Genomic DNA, 20,589 nt, shown 5'->3' on the forward strand with positions numbered 1-20,589 from the left:
AGAAACATTATAAGACTAATAAAATGTATTTTCAAAACAACAGAATGGCATATTTTTATTTTTATTATTATTTTTTAGGGGGTAGATCAGCTTTAATATTGCAGATAGATTGTAACTTCCCTCAATGTAATTGTCTGCATCACTTCCAATCCCCTATATGTTTTAATTTTTTTCTCTCCTCAGAATGGCATATTTTTAGTTTAATTACGTTACGTCCAAATGAATGAAATCAATAGTTCATTATTTTGTTCATTAAACAGACAAGACACACCTACCCCGATCACAGTCAACACACATATATTTTGTAGTGAGAATATAATGGAATATAACAGAATAAAATACAAATAATATTTTTCCCACACAGCTTGTGTCACGGGAACGTGTGAAACCGATGTCATATAAAAAAATGATATTTTGAAACAGAGCCTGAGCCCATACTTTTTAAAATCCACGTTTCATCGTTTCCTACCCTAACTCCACTTTGTTAGGGAGCAGGCGTAGGGTCTTACATTGAGAGTATCTTCATCAAAAGCATGTGAGTCTCTTGTTCATATTTCACAACCTCCGCGGGCTTTTGGAGTTGCCTATACACGATCCAGCAAAATAATAGGCCTACACTTGATTTAGGCTACATTATTGCATGCTAAATGTTTCTGATCAGTGATAGATGAGCAAATGAATAGATGAGCTATACCACCTCCACTTATTTGCCCAGCCAGAAACCAATTAAACAAATAGCCTATACAGACGGAGATTCAGTGAAACAAAATCACATTGATTGAGACCATTCAAGACATACTGAGACCAGTCAGTTAAGTGACAGGCTTTCGGTCAGGAGTAGGCCTAGGCTACTAAGCGACCGCGAATGAAGAGCAAAAGAATCCACTTGTTAAGCTACATAACATGCTGGCAACATGTCCTAATAAATGAGCCAACCAGACAAGATGACCATGAGCAGTACTCACCTCAACATAACTAACATTTCCCCAGCCTAAATGAAGCCTAACCAATATCTAAATGGAGATTCAGTGAAAACTCAAATCTGACATTGATTCCCCACGCTTGTCTAAAAGTAGCGCGATGGTGCTGTCCCAATCAAAATGGTGCTGAAATTATAATCTAGTTGACCACACATGGGTAGGCTATTGCTTCAAATTTAATACAATGATTAGATGACTTTGGGAGTTTCAGTACGAAACAATTTGATACATGCCTTCAATACCACTTTATTCCAATATTTTTGTCATTCAGTGATATTTATTCCCACACTAATTCTTTATGGATCAATCCACTTGTGGTTAAGAAAACAGTGCATGCTTAGTGGTGGGCTATGCAAAGAGAGGTGAGAAGTGACATGCCTCGCAATGTTTAGAACTGGCAGGAGAATGGTTAACGGGGGCTGCCTAGCAACCATCAAGAGTTTAAGGGCGTAGTGCGTGCCAATGCCACCTCAGCATTATGGCTACGTTTAATACTAAGCTGGTGGCAGAAGTTGACCTAAATGATTACTAGGTTGCTAGGCGGAAATATAAGTTTTAGCTTTGATACCGGCAATACCTTTCAGATATAAGGAAAAGGCGAAAAGAAGTTGGCGGTATGGTAAAGTTGGCGGAAAAACGTCTTAGTATGAAAGGGATATATGTAATATGGGTATGGTACTGTAGGCCTAGACAGCAATGTTTAACCAAACATGAGGCCATCTTCAGTAAAAACAGAGATCTGCACCACATTCTACATCAATAACATCTAATCAAGAATTCTGTTTCAAATCCAAAGTAAGTCTTCACAAGACTCCAAAATGGAAACGATGCTCAACCAATCACAGTTGGCCCACAACAGCAAGAGAAATATCCATTGAGTAAGTGAGAAGTCCACAAAGACCTAATTATTTTGTAATCAAAGACAATGTAACAACGCGTCTCATAATGAATTCATATTTCAACAATGGCAAGCTCTTTGAGAATCTCTCCTAACAGTGTTTACAAAAGGGTAAAATTAGGCTACACTGTGATGTTGACAGAAAGTTATTGAGGCAAATAAGCATTCATATCATGGAATTGTTAAACTATGCTTAATTTCAAAGTAGCCGTTTAAGCCTACAGTGAAATCTTTCAGAGTGTGTACACAGTGTAAGGATCCGAAAGGGAACTACAAAACTACAAATCTCATCAAATCTCTTACATTTTGTCTCCAAAAGATTTAAATGTTCCACTGAAGATCACAATCATGCTAGCCTGACAGTATCCCACCAGTCAGTAAAATATTTAGAAACCCATCACATCGCCAATCACACTTCAGATGTGTGTGTGTGTGTGTGTTTGTGTGTGTGTGTGTGTGTGTGTGTGTGTGAAGCGAGTGAATGAGTGAAATAACGGAAGAGAAGATGAAGGGAGCCCTGAATCATGTTATCATTGGCTGTTCTGACAGGCAATTTAACCAGCGCGCCGGAGAAGACATGATAACGGCTGTGTGGGGCCGTTTCCTGAGAATATTGAAGGACTGTTTCCTGAGAATATGTCAGCACGACACTGTGTTCGTTTAGTTTGTTCCTGATCGGGCCTGTATATCCATCTGCTGCCTGCAGGTTATTGGCATTGCCATGTGCTAATGTGAAGACGCTGTAGGAGAGATCTAAATCAATTTATACAACGTGTGGTTTGGAATTCCCATTGTTAGATCCTGCCCATGATATACTAGACAACATACACACGGCCAGTACATTCATAAAAATCGCCATCGTTTACGTCGTTACCTAGCAACGCACTACTACTACTACTACTACTTTTACAGAAAACCCGGTAAAACTTAACGAAATGCAGCTAGTTTGCTGTCTTTCAGTCTGAAATGATTGTGTTAGCTGTGTAGTTGGCTAGCTACCAAGGGGGGAAGAGCCTCCATAGCAACCATTTTTGTTTGCCATAGCAACCTGCAAAGTTCTGGAACTATCAACCAGCACTACACAGGTAGTTTTGCTTTACATGGAAGGCAATACAAATAGAACTAACGACAGGAGAACACCTACAATTGCACTTGACAATCAGTGTTAGTGAATGTAGCATCACGTTTTGTTGAAAAATGTATGTTATGGGAATTAATCTTGCTTTTTAATGCTGGTAACCCGTTGCATAAAACCAATAATACAATTGAAGTCAGAAGTTTACATAGACCTTAGCCAAATACATTTAAACTCAGTTTTTCACAATTCCTGACAATTAATCCTAGTAAAAATTCCCTGTCTTAGGTCAGTTAGGGTCACCACTTTATTTTAAGAATGTGAAATGTCAGAATAATAGTAGAGAGAATGATTTATTTCAGCTTTTATTTATTTCATCACATTCCCAGTGGGTCAGAAGTTTACATACACTCAATTAGTATTTGGTAGCATTGCCTTTAAATTGTTTAACTTGGGTCAAACGTTTCGGGTAGCCTTCCACAAGCTTCCCACAATAAGTTGGGTGAATTCTGGCCCATTCCTCCTGACAGAGCTGGTGTAACTCAGTCAGGTTTGTAGGCCTCCTTGCTCACACACGCCTTTTCAGTTCTGCCCACAAATGTTCTATATGTTTGAGGTCAGGGCTTTGTGATGGCCACTCCAATACCTTGACTTTGTTGTCCTTAAGCCATTTTGCCACAACTTTGAAAGTATGCTTGGGGTCATTGTCCATTTGGAAGACCCATTTGCGACCAAGCTTTAACTTCCTGACTGATTTCTTGAGATGTTGCTTCAATATATCCACATAATTTTCCTTCCTCATGATGCCATCTATTTTGTGAAGTGCACCAGTCCCTCCTGCAGCAAAGCACCCCCACAGCATGATGCTGCCACCTCCGTACTTCACGGTTGGGATGGTGTTCGTCGGCTTGCAAGGCACCCCCTTTTTCCTCCAAACATAACGATGGTCATTATGGCCAAACAGTTCTATTTTTGTTTCATCAGACCAGAGGACATTTCTCCAAAAAGTACGATCTTTGTCCCCATGTGCAGTTGCAAACCGTAGTCTGGCTTTTTTATGGTGGTTTTGGAGCAGTGGCTTCTTTCTTGCTTCAGGTATATGTTGATATAGGACTCATTTTACTGTGGATATAGATACTTTTGTACCTGTTTCCTCAAGCATCTTCACAAGGTCCTTTGCTGTTGTTCTGGGATTGATTTGCACTTTTCGCACCAAAGTACGTTCATCTCTAGGAGACAGAACGCGTCTCCTTCCTGAGCGGTAAGACGGCTGCGTGGTCCCATGGTGTTTATACTTGCGTACTATTGTTTGTACAGATGAACGTGGTACCTTCAGGCATTTGGACTTGTGGAGGTCTACAATATTTTTCCAGAGATCTTGGCTGATTTCTTTTGATTTTCCCCTGATGTCAAGCAACGAGGAACTGAGTTTGAAGGTAGGCCTTGAAATACATCCACAGGTACACCTCCAATTGACTCAAATGATGTTAATTAGCCTATCAGGAGCTTCTAAAGCCATGACATCATTTTCTGGAATTTCCAAGCTGTTTAAAGGCACAGTCAACTTAGTGTATGTAAACTTCTGACCCACTGGAATTGTGATACAGTGAATTATAAGTGAAATAATCGGTCTGTAAACAATTGTTGGAAAAATTAATTGTGTCATGCACAAAGTAGATGTCCTAACCGACTCGCCAAAACTATAGTTTGTTAACAAGAAATGTGTGGAGTGGTTGAAAAACAAGTTTTAATGACTCCAACCTAAGTGTACGTAAACTTCCGACTTCAACTGTATATATTCGAGTCCATGTGTTATGACATTTTTATAATGGCTGTGGTGGTCTACCCAGCTTCGCCTCGTGACTATGACCAAGTCATAGCCATGATAAAAAATGTATAACCCATGAGAGGTCATGTATTATTGCTTAAGTGATGGTGCTGTAGGGGTGCCCAAGGCTTGGAGGGCCACTCTCCAGCGTCAACCTATTAACTACAAGCCTATATCATCACTTAGGCTATACAAAAATAAGCCCTCTGTACATAGACCATCTGTCATCACCAAAATTCCTTGATGTGTTAGCGTGGTCCAAGCTCAGACGCACTATCCCGCTGTCATCAACATTCAACACCTCCCTGCTGCTCTCGAACCTCCCCTTTTCCTTAATGATTTTGCTGTTGCTGCAGGATCAGTCCAGCCTATGACCAATCCAGCCACACATTGTCCAAAACTGTGATTTAGCCATTGGATTACAGCCAATCTGTAGTAAACCCCCAATCCCTCGCCGCCAACGGCTTAGTGTTCCATTTCAAATTAACCCAGTCACCTACATTACTGTTGCACATGACTGTGCCCCTATGTCAAGGATGGACGCAAGAATGAAATGAAAAACACATCAGTACATCAGTGACACCAAGATATATATGATAAACCAGGAGGGTTAGGATCAATTTTGTTAAGACTACAAACTGTTGACAAAAACAGTGACACATTAACTATGTGTGGCCCATGCAGGAATCAAACCCACAGCCCTGGTGTTGCCATCACCACGCTCTAACCCACGGAGTCATTGAAATCACAACTAATAAAAATATATATAACAGCGGAGAAAGTGTAACATCTGAGGGACAGATTTATTCGCTAGATGGTGGGAAGCGAAAGCAACATAGCTATAAAACAACATGACAGACAGGCGGAGAGACAGAGGGCAGTCCCAATGACTGGCCTGCTTCCCCCATTCATCCTCTTTATGGGCCCAGCAGCTGAACTGGTATGTTAGAATTCTCCTCAGATACCCTTTCTCCTGTCTTCATAAGACTGGGCTCCATACAACCATCACACAACCATTAAGTGACATGCATGTTCTGCTACACTGCAGTCCCTGAAGCCTATAGGACGTCACCTATCATTAGACATGCAAAGCTCACAGATATCTACACTGTAATTAAACTGACTGTACATGGCTATTTACATGCCATTGATTGATTGATTGACATGCCATTACCATGTTATAAGCCATGGTTAGGCTGATAAAGCACCACTGCAGTGAGGCTTCTTCTCCTTGTCTCCTCTCCTTCATCTTTACTGAAAACACAGGCTAAGTCAAATCAATATGGAGGATGCACACCAATTTACTTTCACCTGTCTAGTTCTTGAATGTCACTGTATATGGAGGAAAGGAGACAAGGTGAGAATGGAGGACGCCACTTCAGACTATTGAGATGCACCCTAGGAAAGAGATATAGACTGGAGGAGTAGGTGGGTGGGATGCTTTATCTCTCCTCGCCCCTGAGTCCGCCCCACACTGGTTAAATAGATCCTCAATTATTCACAACCAAGGGTGAGTTCAGACGCCTCAGGCTAGCCGCCCGACACAAAGCAGACACGTGTCCTCATGCAAAACCATACAACAAAGAGAGAGAGATGCCCTAACTGATAGCTACTGGCTGATGTGGTGTGTGGTAATGGCGGGGTGGTCGTGTGTGTGTGCGTATGTGTGTGTGTGTGTGTGCGTGTGTGTGTGTATGTGTACGTATGTGTGTGTGCGTGTACTGTACCTTCGGAAAGTATTCAGACCCCTTGACTTTTTCCACATTTTGTTACATTACATCCTTATTCTAAAATTGATTAAATTGGTTTTTTCCCCTCATCAATCTACACACAATACCCCATAATGACAAAGCAAAAACAGGTTTTGAGAAATGTTTGCTAATTTATTACAAATAAAAAACAGAAATATCACATTTATATAAGTATTCAGACCCTTTGCTATGAGACTCGATATTGAGCTCAGGTGCATCCATATATAATGTTTGTCAGATCCATGCTAATAACATTCTAACAATTGGAAAGCTAAAAAAAAGTTTAGAAAAAACACACAAATCTATTCAGCGAAGCCCTTCCAGAATCCATCACTGACGCATCTACAGAGGGCATTCACTCAGCAGGGGGGATGGATCACTAGGTATTTCTACGAGCTGAAGAAGGCACCAGGGACAATTACTGCAATAGAATATCTCACACAGAGTAAAAACAAGTGGCAGTTTTCTTGTGAGGCAATAACATTGCCTCTATGTGCAGCCATGCGAGATCCGGTAATAAAAAAAAGGTCTTAACTGCAGAATTTTAAGATGGACTAGAATGCTAGGGCTGTGAGGGTAATGGAATTTTGGATGACGGTAATTGGCCAGCCAAATGACCGCGGTCTCCGTAATAACGGTTTGAATAACTCCTGACTGCTGTGCTGCCATAGATTATATTTCTCTGTGCTGCTGCTGCTACACCTCGCTGGCACCTTTCTCTGTGTGCTGCTGCTACAACTTGCTGGCACCTTTCTCTGTGTGCTGCTGCTACACCTCGCTGGCACCTTTCTCTGTGTGCTGCTGCTACAACTTGCTGGCACCTTTCTCTGTGTGCTGCTGCTACACCTTGCTGGCACCTTTCTCTGTGCTGCTGCTGCTACAACTTGCTGGCACCTTTCTCTGTGTGCTGCTGCTACAACTTGCTGGCACCTTTCTCTGTGTGCTGCTGCTACACCTCGCTGGCACCTTTCTCTGTGTGCTGCTGCTACACCTCGCTGGCACCTTTCTCTGTGTGCTGCTGCTACAACTCGCTGGCACCTTTCTCTGTGTGCTGCTGCTACAACTTGCTGGCACCTTTCTCTGTGTGCTGCTGCTACAACTTGCTGGCACCTTTCTCTGTGTGCTGCTGCTACAACTCGCTGGCACCTTTCTCTGTGTGCTGCTGCTACAACTTGCTGGCACCTTTCTCTGTGTGCTGCTGCTACACCTCGCTGGCACCTTTCTCTGTGTGCTGCTGCTACACCTCGCTGGCACCTTTCTCTGTGTGCTGCTGCTACAACTCGCTGGCACCTTTCTCTGTGTGCTGCTGCTACAACTTGCTGGCACCTTTCTCTGTGTGCTGCTGCTACAACTTGCTGGCACCTTTCTCTGTGTGCTGCTGCTACAACTTGCTGGCACCTTTCTCTGTGTGCTGCTGCTACAACTTGCTGGCACCTTTCTCTGTGTGCTGCTGCTACAACTTGCTGGCACCTTTCTCTGTGTGCTGCTGCTACACCTCGCTGGCACCTTTCTCTGTGTGCTGCTGCTACAACTTGCTGGCACCTTTCTCTGTGTGCTGCTGCTAACATAGCCTAGATCTGGGCTTGCTACATCCAAAGCTGTGATGCATTGGTATACTCAGTATACTCCTCAGTATACTCCTCAACATAGCAACACTTACTAACCTAGTATACACTGTACATGTTTGTGAGGGAGGATGATAATTATGTTCTTAGAGTTTGTCTGTTGTTTTGCTTTGCAAGTTCCCTCCTTCACCTACCGCAGGCATGCAGTCAAACCTGACAGATCTGCTGTAGTAAGACACACACACACACTCACACTCACACACACACTCACTCACACTCTCACACACACACACACACACACACACACACACACACACACACACACACACAGACACACAGACACATCTTCGAAGCTCCAGACTTCCTTCCCTGCCTATTGACCTGTTCTTCAGCCATTCCCCTGCACACTATCTAATATGACAGAGACTATAATTGCTTTGCTGAGCAAGTGGGCTCTAGTTATGGCAGTCCCTCAACAAAGATATTTAGGAAGATCATCTTTATGATGTCTGAAACCTCAATCAGACTTTTACAGTGGACTAAACGTGAAGAATGGGCACACTTTGTTGGAGAGAAAGGCAATCAAAGCACAGCCAGCCAAATGAGCAACACTGAGGCAGAGTCGAACCTACAGAGGACACTCAAAATGCCTCGACTCGGGTGTCTCAACATTGTAGGCTACCCTATCATCTTCGTCTATAAATAGCTGTGGTAAATTTGAGTGGAAGCTGAGGAAATTCCTGAGAAAGAAAGGTAACATAGTTGACATACTTAGGTCTGGTGTGTCGTCTGATTTCATAATATTAAGGAATAAAGATCTACTCAAAGATCTACTCAAATTTGAGTAGAACGGCCTCCCGAGCGGCGCAGGGGTCTAAGGCACTGCATCGCAGTGCTTGAGGCATCACTACAGACCCGGGTTCGATCCCGGCTGTGTTGCAGCCGGCCGTGAACGGGAGACCCATAAGGCGGCGCACAATTGGCCCAGCGTCGTCCGGGTTAGGGGAGGGTTTGGTCCCAACGCGCTCTAGCGACTCCTGTGGCAGGCCGGGAGCATGCATGCTGACACAGTCGCCAGCTGTACGGTGTTTCCTCCGACACATTGGTGCGGCTGGCTTCCGGGGTAAGTGAGCAGTGTGTCAAGAAGCAGTACGGCTTGGCAGGGTCGTGTTTCAGAGGACGCATGGCTCTCGACCTTCGCCTCTCCCGAGTCCGTACAGGAGTCGCAGCGATGAAACAAGACTGTAACTACCAACTGGATATCACAAAATTGGGGAGAAAAAGGGGTAATAAAAAAATGTGTGCATGAAAAAACTCTATCCTTTAAAGGTCCAATGCAATTGTTTTTTTGATCTCAATGTCAAATCATTTCTGTGTAACAGTTACCTTACTCAATTAAAGTGGTCAAAAATCTTCTTAGCAAAAGAGCAATTTCTCAAGCAAGAATTTTGCTAGGACTGTCTGGGAGTGATGTCACCAGGCAGGCCAAAACTCCATCCCACCAAATTTCAGGCGGTCTTTTCAAACAGCTCTTACACTAAAAAGGCATTATTATAATTTTCACAATTTCACAGTATTATTCCAACCTCAGTGTGGAAATATATATAAAACACAGGAAAATCACGTTTTTGACTGCACTGGGACTTTAAAGCCACAGACCTGGCAGTCCTAAAAGGCCATCTAGTACCTATTTGCATTCATTATGTAAGCTCTTGATGCAGCTGTGTAGACACTGAAAAGCTTTTTGGATGACATTTGAGTGTATAGATACATTTAAAAGTCCCAAGCTAAGGATACAATGGTTTACCTATTCACCACTAAATACATAACAGGCATCATTCTACAGACAGGGGTACATTGACAGTGGGGTTATGTCATTAGTGCTGCCTCGTACTTTTCTGTTACTCACGCTCACTTCCTGTTTTACACAGCACTCCCAGCTATTAGTGAAACCTTTGGCCGTGATATCAGAAATCCAGTGCACTCTGGGGAAGACTTGACAAATCACCCAAAACAAGGATTTGTTAAGAAATTATCAAGCGAAAGATAGGCTACTTAGTCATACCTTGTCAAAGCGATTATCATTGCGACCGCTGACACGAATTGCTCGCATGACTTGGAACAATGATCTTTCAATCACTGATATAAAAGCCCGGAGATAGCGGAAGGAAGAATATTGACTCAGGAGATGAGCTTTTCGTTATGGCCCATTACGTCAATAGAGGATAAGTGCTTTAGAGGCCAAAGGTCAATGAACAAACTAATCATAGATGACCATTATTACTGTTACAGTCAATGTGCAACACTCATCACACAGTGTATGATAAGAACCTAGCAGCACTGATTTAACTGAGACCTACCCACTGAGCACGTATGTCAGTTCAACGTTCACTTTTGATAGAGATTTGATAAGACTTCTCAACAAACAACTGAACGAGTCCAAATATTGAGGCCAGCTATAGCGCTTTGGTTTTAAGCTGGGTAAAAAAGGCAAAAAATGGTCTGTTGATGACTATTTTGTTTTCCATGTTGGTAGAACAGTGTAAAAACACCGAAATAACAATGTAACACCATTAAAATAATTATGTGAAACAATGTTGAATCCACCTGTTTGAGCACAGTGGGCACTGGGCAGGCTACTTCTGTTTTCTGAGCCTTAGTTACAATGCAATTGACATATAACTGGGCCTGTATTCACAGTGTCTCACAGTAGGAGTGCTGATCTAAGATCAGGTCCCCCCTGCCCATGTAATCTTATTCAATATGTTCTAAAAGGCTAAACTGATCCTAAACCAGCACTCTTACTCTGAGATGCTTTGTGAATACGGGCCTGACCTCTATTCATTGCAGTTTCATTCATCACGTTTAAAGGGACTCATCAATACAACATAGCCCTGAGACCAGGGTGAGTGATACTTCAATAAGTCGACCTTTAGTTTAACATAGTCACAAGCGTATCTTTGAATCGTTGAGTAGACCAGTGTATTGCATATGGAATCCACTTTTGATCTAGGCTAGTGTGAGATGTAGCAGATTTGTAATTACAGTGAGAGTATCACTGGAAAAATATCAAACAAGATGTGGAGGGCAGCTCCCCTGGGTACTGCAGGTGCAGACTGGCATAGTTTTGAGTGTTAGTGTCTGTGTGTGTAGTATGTGTGCCTGCATATGCACGTGTGTGTTAAAGCTAAGATGACAGGGAGAGATGAGGGAGTGGGTTTGGGAATGCTTTGTGCATAGCCTTGAGGGTTCTTCTAACCTTCTTTCATGAGCTTCTATATTAGAGGGAGAGTGCAGTGCAATCTGAGATTCTATCTTACAATCTTGAAATGGAAATATAACTATTTAATCAGTGCACAACAATCTTGCACTCAGAGGCGACCATATATATTGCTTTACAAAAAGTAATCAGGAAACTGTAACGTGAGTACAGAAGTTTTTGCACCAAATTTTAATTAAAAAGAATATATGCACAAAAGCCCTGACAACCTGAAACAGTTGTTGTTTTCTCCCAAACTACAAGGCAGGGGGGCAAGAACACTGGAGCAGGCCTAGCCAGGGTATTCCAATCAAATATTTACCATGCTGAGTTGATACTTTGACTTTCATAGCACTTAAGCATTCATAATCATCCCATAAGTTTGGCTACATGAAACATTTCTGTTCAGTAGGCATGAGTCATTACGGTAATGGAGCACTTTATGACTGCTGCTGGGAAAGGAGGATGAGTCTAAGTTATACCTGCAGATCAATAAGGATTATTTTTGCTTTTTTTGTATCATATTGCAGGAAAACACTGCCCTGATAGAAAGAGGGAGAGAGAGTGCAGAGAGAAAGAGAGAGAGTGAGAGAGAGAGAGAGAGAGAGAGAGAGAGAGAGAGAGAGAGAGAGAGAGAGAGAGAGAGAGAGAGAGAGAGAGAGAGAGAGGCACATCTGCCTGACAGTATCTGAACTTTTCCCCTAGGGAATGAACAGAAGAAGCCCAACGATATAAATAGGAAGTATCAACTGCAAAAAAATTACAATAACAGCAAGTCAGACCGAAGACTGACAGACATTTATGTAGTATTTTAATAGCTTAGTGTTTGTAGTGCTGTGCTGACTGACATTTGCTGTGGTTAATCCACAGCTTTGGGGGGTTGGGGAAGATTAAATACGAGACAAATACCGGTAGGTTAAAACCCAAACAGAACAGGCTGTCAGAAAATAACCTTTTTGAACTGTGTTTCTTGAGTTTATTCACTTCCTTGTCACAGCCAAAGGAAGGGATGCACTTCGGCATCGTGGCTGTAGTCAATTCACACCAATTCAACTCTCTCTGGGTCATACATGCAATGGCATTTGCTGGGGTAGGCTAGGCTATGCATGTATTGCCTCCAAGGCATTTGGCAACCGCAAAGGAGCCTAACAGTTGTAGCCTACAGTAGACTTATATATCCCACAATTTGTTGACAGGTGACAACGGCAGACCCCTTCAACAGGTTATATTCCTTTTGTGTGGAAATGTAGGAAGTATTCATTTGTACTCACCATGATAGTTTATACAGCACATCCAGATTACATCCAGAATTCCATTCAAGTTGATCCAGAGTTATGTGGGAGAAAAATGTAATAAAAGATAAGAAGTCCAACACTCAAAGTGCAAAATGTGATTTGATGAACCAACAACATAACATTGAGATCAAATAGGCTACACCGGTATAACTTTTGTAAAACAGTAATAATTATGCTACGTCAATATTTGTAGTCCTCCAGCAGTGCTTATTCCAAACTGCAACCAGAACTGGCGCCAATGTTTTTGACAGTGGCACGCGCCTGTACACGACAATCACTGCACAACAACATTCTTGCCTGCGGAGACTGAAATCTAATATTTTCCCTACAGCCTACGGCCAAAGACCGTTGTACTGCTGCAGATATCAATATATATATATTCACTACTACAGTATGCAAGAAAATAATTGTTTGCTGTTTCAAAATGAAACCATTCGCCTGAGAGTAGCCTACAGCGACTGGAAAATTAATTCCAGATGTAGAATACAGTAGCCATATGTCTATCTTCAAAGCGTTACCCACAGGATACTTTGTATCAACAGCTGTTGAACGCATGGAGACCTGATACAGTAAAATACAGTAGCCTAAAAGGAGAAATTGTCATAATTCAAGGGAATATATGTAATCTCTCCATCGCACAGATGTGGGATATTGTTGTAAAAACAAATCATTTTCGCAAATAATGAAATGCGCATTAGGCAATACAGTTCGCTCAAAAATGTTTAGACAACTTCTAAAGGGAAATATTTATACCTGCAACAAGGTAAACTTTCAAAAAACCCATCGATAGAGCTTCACATTAAACACACTACTCAGTGAGCCCAAAAAACCGAACAGATTTTTAGGCTACTCTCATTAACATTAACGCGCTAAAGTCCGTCCCGAATGAACTATATAGTTCACTTGAAAACGTGTTTACCTGATTCCTGTAGGAATTTTTGTGCTCACAGCCAACTGATACAATCCGCTCAGACAAATACCGTTATTTCTGAAATGTCTAGTTGGCGGGTCGCGGTAGCCTAAATGCAGTTCAGAAGAGAGTGCCTCACACCTGCAAAACAGTCTTCTCGCTCTCCACAACTAAACCCAGCGTTCCACACATTCACGCCCCCTATTGCGCAATTAAGGAAACGCTTCAGGTCAATCCTCATAGGCCAAGGTTACTGTCAGTTAAACAGATGTGGGCTGGCTGTTGGAGCTCAATTCCAGTGGCTTTATTGAGTGAGATACATTTACATTACATTACATTTTAGTCATTTAGCAGACGCTCTTATCCAGAGCGACTTACAGGAGCAATTAGGGTTAAGTGCCTTGCTTAAGGGCACATCGACAGATTTTTCACCTAGTCGGCTCGGGGATTAGAACCAGCGACCTTTCGGTTACTGGCACAACGCTCTTTAGCAGACGCTCTTATCCAGAGCGGTGAGTGCATACCATTTTTATTTATTTTTTATACTGGCCCCCCGTGGGAATAGAACCCACAACCCTGTCGTTGCAAACGCCATGCTCTACCAACTGAGCTACAGTTTTGCCGGCCATTCCCTCCCCTACCCTGGACAACGCTGGGCCAATTGTGCGCCGCCCCATGGGTCTCCCGGTCGGCTACGACAGAGCCTGGATTCGAACCAGGATCTCTAGTGGCACAGCTAGCACTGTGCCTTAGACCACTGCACCACTCGGCAGACCACTGCACCACTGCTACTGTCCCTCTGGGCTACTGTATTCATACAAATGTCACTCCTGCTGCCTAATGCAATGGCAAGAAGAATAGTATATGTTATAGCTATTGAAATGGAGGTGCATGCACTACTGAATAACTAAGCTTACTGGTTATTTCAGGGCAAATGCCTGTATCAGTCTCTATATATGCATCTGATTTTTGTATCTGATTTTGAGGGAAATTCAGAGGCAAAATGCTGGAGTTGATAAACATAATTTAGGCTATTATTAACAGGCCAACTGGCTTTGGGTATGACAATTATTCCCTTTAGAATGTGATGGGAGTTACAAAGAATGTCACAGCGACACATCAGTAGGCTGCATCTTCTTTGTACACCTCAGACCACACTTATCTTTACCCGATCCCTATGAAGGGTGTGTTCCAAATTTCTTATGAATTACTGAAAGTAAACCTGTCACCTGGAATAAATGCCTCCCACCCTCTCCCACGCACAGAGTGTGGTCTGCATGAGATAAGAATGGTAACTGCTGCCTCCATGAGGGGCCTGGATACAATGCAATATAACTTTACTAATCCAATGAAACAGAGATATAACCTCTGGAAAGTAATTATTTATATTACGGATAACTACAGTATAGCCATATAGCCTGATCTGGAGCATCGCTGTGTGCACTATTTTATTAGGCAATATCCACAGGGAGTTATGGAATGTAAATGGCTGTAGCGCAACAAATTAAATCAGTATTGTAACAGAAGGTAGATTCAGCAAGTATGTGGTCAGATTGCAGTAACATAATCCTTGGAGCACATTGCGCTTCACTGCCATTGCATCTTAGACTGGCACTTTGGTGTGAAGTGGAATACTGGCTTCATGTGGCTATTAGTGGAAGTACAGCAGCAAACAGCTTTTCACACAGACAATTCTGATTTATGTTTACGAATGATATAGAACATAATGACACACAACACTTAATTAAAATGGATTTACAACATTAGCTAATAAATAAAGATACCTGACATCAGTGGTGTAAAGTCCTTAGATAAAAATACTTTCAAGTACTACTTAAGTAGTTTTTGGGGGTATCTGTACTTTACTTTACTATTTACATTTTTGACAACTTTTACTTTTACTTCACTACATTCCTAAAGAAAATAATGTACTATTTACTCCATACATTTTCCCTGACACCCAAAAGTACTCGTTACATTTTGAATGCTTAGCAGGACAGGAAACTGGTCCAATTCACGCACTTCTCAAGAAAACATCGCTGGTCATCCCTGTTGCCCCTGATCTGACGGACTCACTAAACACAAATGCTTGGCTTGTAAATGATGTCTGAGTGTTGGAGTGTGCCCCTGGCTATCCTTTAAAAAAATTACTAAAATACAATTATGCCGTCTGGTTTGCTTAATATAAGGAATGTGAAGTGATTTATACTTTTACTTTTACTTTTGATACTTAAGTATATTTTAGCAATTACGTTTACTTTTGATACTTAAGTATATTTAAAACCAAATACTTTTAGACTTTTACACAAGTAGTATTTTTACTGGGGTGACTTTCATTTTTACTTGAGTCATTTTCTATTAAGGTATCTTTACTTTTACTCAATTTGTAAGTCGCTCTGGATAAGAGCGTCTGCTAAATGACGAAAATGTAAATGTAATGTGAAGTATGAGGATTGGGTACTTTTTCCACCACTGCCTGACATTTAAGGCCCGATGTGGTAAGTCTTTCACCTCATTTGCATATACAATGAAAGTATAGGCCTACCAGTCAAGTCAGCCATAAGATAAGTCAAGCTGCAGAGAAAAGGTCAAGGGATAATAAAGATTTCCTCCCAGTGCTATTTTTTAGAAGCATACCTGCTATAATCTTCCCCATCTCCGGGCATTTCCCCTTCAAATATAAACCCCTGTATGTCTCTTCACAAGCTTTCATTCCCAGTTCAGTTTCTCCAATCAGGTTCCACAGAGAGGGAGACAGCGCATAGGTAGAGCTGCCATGTTGTCTGGCTTGATCAAAGTGAGGTGTTATACCCATTAGAATGCAAAGCTATCCACTGAGTAAAGAAAACAGCCACCGTGACGCACCGGCGGAGGAGACCCGCTGCTTTTTCACTCGTTTCAATTCTGAATAGGCACCTGATAGTGGATAACATCATGCATTGGGAAATGTACCATGAATATAATACATTCTTTGTTATTAGTGTGCTTTCTCTTACTATTTTAGTATGTCAGAGAAAGCTACTTTGTGAAACTAGGAGGAAATCAAACTGTGAGAGGTTTCAAGTTTAAAATGAAACTGTTGCTGTTCTTGTCCATATGTAGGCCTAGATATGGCAAGCACAATACACAAACAACACCCCGAAAAGTACAGAAAAAATATAAAAAGGAAACTATTCACCACATATAACCATAATATCACCACTGATAATGGTGAGGATCTGTCAAAATAAGAGGAATTGGGAAAAGCATAGGGCTGAAAGGTCTTACTCTGCTGTGAAGAGGCCATCTCCTCTGTACTTGCCTGTGTGCTATAACCACTCTGGGCTCCTATTCACAAATTGTCTCAGAGTAGGAGTGCTGATCTAGGATCAGGTTCCCCTTGTCCATATAATCTAATTCATTATGATCTAAAAGGGAAACATTTTCCTATACCAGCACTCCTACTCTAAGAAGCTTTCTGAAACCTGACCCTGATTGGGTTTGTGAGGAGAATAGATAATGACAGGCAACAGGGGGAATACGTTCCCAGCTCTTTCATGACTGCTATTTTCCTTGACCAGAGCACCAACATAACCCAGGCTCAAGAAGGGCAGATTGTGGCAGCTGACATTTCACCAAAATGTCAATAAGCGACAATAAAAGACCCATCCAGAGGAGCTGGAGCTCACAAGACCGTCAGGTATGTTAATACAGAGAGGACACAGTCACAAAAAAATGGCAGCAAGCTTTGTAAGGGCTAGAGACTATCCACTGGGCTTCCGTTTGTTCAGTCAACTTGTTTCTAAAGGGAGAATCTGGTCCCTTGTTCTACATACCTGTTTGAGACTCTTTTAGACTGACTCATCATAAAAGGAGCTAGGGTGAGCTGGTTTACTATACCAGATTCGTGCAAAAGTGGCAGATCTTCAGATATCAGATATAGGAAATGGTACATAGATATGGTGGCTGGTAAAATAACTCAATATGGAGGAAAATGGGGTTCTCCTGCCACCTCATGGTCAACACACAGACTAATATGGCCTCTAGCTGTGTCTTAAAACTGACAGAGGGGTGATGGCTGCAATGCACATTTCTTGTCATGATCACTGCAGCTGAAACAGGCGAGGTCAGTAGAATAGGCTCTTTATTAGTCATGCTGTCTACCATGGGGCAGTTGATAGGAGTTATAGGCGATAAGGTGCAATCATTAATTGAAATTAATTAATCAAATTAATCAGATACATTTAAATTTTTTACATTTACGTCATTTAGCAGATGCTCTTATCCAGAGCAACTTACAGTTTGTGAGTGCATACATTATTTTTACATACTGTCCCCCCGTGGGAATCAAACCCACAACCCTGGCCTTGTAAACACCATGCTCTACCAACTGAGCTACATCCCTGCCGGCCATTCCCTCCCCTACCCTGGACGACGCTGGGCCAATTGTGCGCCGCCCCATGATACATAATTTATGACTATGTGTTAGGACAGGGTGCTGCTAGTATTTTATGCATTAGGACAGTGTGCTGCTAGTATTTTATGCATTAGGACATTGTGCTGCTAGTATTTTATGCATTAGGACAGTGTGCTGCTAGTATTTTATGCATTAGGACAGGGTGCTGCTAGTATTTTATGTGTTAGGACAGGGTGCTGCTAGTATTTTATGCATTAGGACAGGGTGCTGCTAGTATTTTATGTGTTAGGACAGGGTGCTGCTAGTATTTTATGCATTAGGACAGGGTGCTGCTAGTATTTTATGTGTTAGGACAGGGTGCTGCTAGTATTTTATGTGTTAGGACAGGGTGCTGCTAGTATTTTATGTGTTAGGACATTTACATTTACATTTTAGTCATTTAGCAGACGCTCTTATCCAGAGCGACTTACAGTTAGTGAATACATCCTTTTTTTTATACTGGCCCCCCGTGGGAATCAAACCCACAACTCTGGCGTTGCAAACGCCATGACATTAGGACAGGGTGCGTTAGGACAGGGTGCTGCTAGTATTACATTTTTTGCTGTACGACCCCCCACAAGTGTCAAGGGACTCGTCTGAAGTCGATACCGTCTACGTGCCAACTTCTGTTTGTAGCTTCCGAACCGTTTGGGCTACAAATTAATGTGAAAAGGGCAGATTCTCACAAACACGATGGTGTTCTCCTTTTTGCTCTACGACCTCCACAAGTGTGATGGGACTCGTCTGAAGGTAACCGGAAGTATGAAGGTAGTTTTGTGCCTACCGAAAAAAAAGTGTTTACATATATGTAAGGAAAACCAAAAATATTTCCTGAGCTTTCTTATATCTCCAAGATATAGAACTGTAACGTATATGCTAGGAGTCAGGAAGCAGGTGCAGAAGGTGAGTTTAATAATGAGAATAAGCAGATAAACAAACCAGGTGCGGCACACCAAATGTGAACAAAACCAATACTGCCTGAAGACTGAGGCTACTGAGGGCTAAATAAAGGGGAAGTAATCAAGGTAATGATGAAGTCCAGGTGTGCATAACGATGGGGAGCAGGTGTGATAATGATGGTTGCCAGGTGTGCGTAATGTGGGTTGCCAGGACCGGTGGTTGGTAGACCGGCGATGTCCAGAAAGTTGTGTGCGTTCATAAATGATCATCACACACACACACAGACAGACACACACACACACACACACACAGCAGTGTTAATTTCATCAACCATATTCAGTGGCAATTGAAGAGACTATAACTGACTAAATAGACCCAGAAAAAACGATCACTAAACTAAATAATTTTTCATTTCAGTTGACTTAAACAAAAATCTGATTACTAAGTGGACTGGACAAGAGTTTTTGGAGAGATTGAGAGCTTTTCAGTGATAAGCACAATTAATATTAGCAGAACAGATGCGCAGCGCAGTTCTGTTCAGCAGTGGGAAGGACTTGTCACACCTGGCAAACAGCCTACATCAGCTGGTGAGCTGCAGTGGATCAAGCAATGAGTGTGGACAGGGCTGGATCTAGCCTTTTGGGGGCCCTAAGCGAGATTTGGTTTAAAAATCACCACTAGATGGTGCAAAAAGACAGCAGCGTGTATTTATCGAAGCCTACGCAGCCTTTGAAGACAGCAGCCAATGCATGGCCATCCATGAGTTAATTTCAAGATATCATGCTTTGCCTCCCAATTACTAGGCTACATGTGACTCACATTATTAGATGTCCACATGTCATTCTGCCTGCACACACTGTCACACTGATATGAGGTATGTAAAGAAATGAGGCTGGGTATGACGAACACGAGGAGTCATATATCTTAGGAGCTATTTGTGGACCTGGAGGGCGCCCAGGCCCACTGGTTGTTATTCAAGTGAATGTGTGGGATGGTGAACGGCTGTTTTCCAGCGGATAATGGAAGTTGTAATGTGCACAGCGCTTGGATACGAGCTGTTGAGCTGTGCTGCGATAATGTGCAGGTGATGGTTAGAGAAAGGTAGGGGAGATGCTGCTAGATGTTTGGGCGTCGTAGACGGCATCTGTCGTTACATAATCCAACTCAGGTTTTAGCAGAAACCCCACTGTGCATCTTTTGTATGTATGGATTTCCCCCCTCTTCCTTTTTCTTATGTTAGAGAAAAGAGACCTCCTGCTATTGTTGAGGTTGTTGTCTAGGCCTATGGAAATATCTGACATACACTCTTAGAAAAAAACCTAAAAGGGTTCTTCAGCTGTCCCCATAGAAGAAACCGTTGAAGAACCCTTTTAGGTTCTTGGCATAGCCTCGGGATGTAGAAAAAAAAGACCTTTAACTAGGCCTTTATTACTCATGTATGAGTGGACAAAAATTATTCTCAGCAGAGCGGTCGACAGTCCCCCCCCCCTACGGTCGACAGCACCCCCACCCCAAAACATCTTCCCGCCGCCATGGTTCCAGGTAGAACCCTTTTGGTTCCAGGTAGAACCCTTTTGGTTCCAGGTAGAACCATTTTCAATTCCATGATGTAGAACCCTTTCCACAGAGAGTTTTTACACTGAACCCAAAAGGGTTTTTACCTGGAACCAAAAAGGGTTCTTATTGGCAGACT

General features: G+C 42.3%; 1 protein-coding gene across 2 annotated transcripts in view; it reads right to left on the minus strand.

Moving 5' to 3' along the window:
* LOC121569177 (band 4.1-like protein 3) overlaps positions 1-13,699 on the minus strand; it is an 87,131-nt gene extending 73,432 nt beyond the window's left edge. Inside the window, exon 1 of one of the 2 annotated variants that reach the window (XM_045221412.1) lies at positions 13,632-13,699. The gene's annotated coding sequence lies outside the window, so the exon portion shown is untranslated. Of the gene's footprint in view, positions 1-12,627; positions 12,883-13,631 lie in introns of those variants that run through there. The other variant, XM_045221399.1, reaches the window with a different exon arrangement.
* Positions 13,700-20,589: the final 6,890 nt, after the last annotated feature.

The sequence above is a fragment of the Coregonus clupeaformis genome, chromosome 7, assembly GCF_020615455.1.
Source record: "Coregonus clupeaformis isolate EN_2021a chromosome 7, ASM2061545v1, whole genome shotgun sequence".
In the NCBI taxonomy this organism is placed as follows: domain Eukaryota; kingdom Metazoa; phylum Chordata; class Actinopteri; order Salmoniformes; family Salmonidae; genus Coregonus; species Coregonus clupeaformis.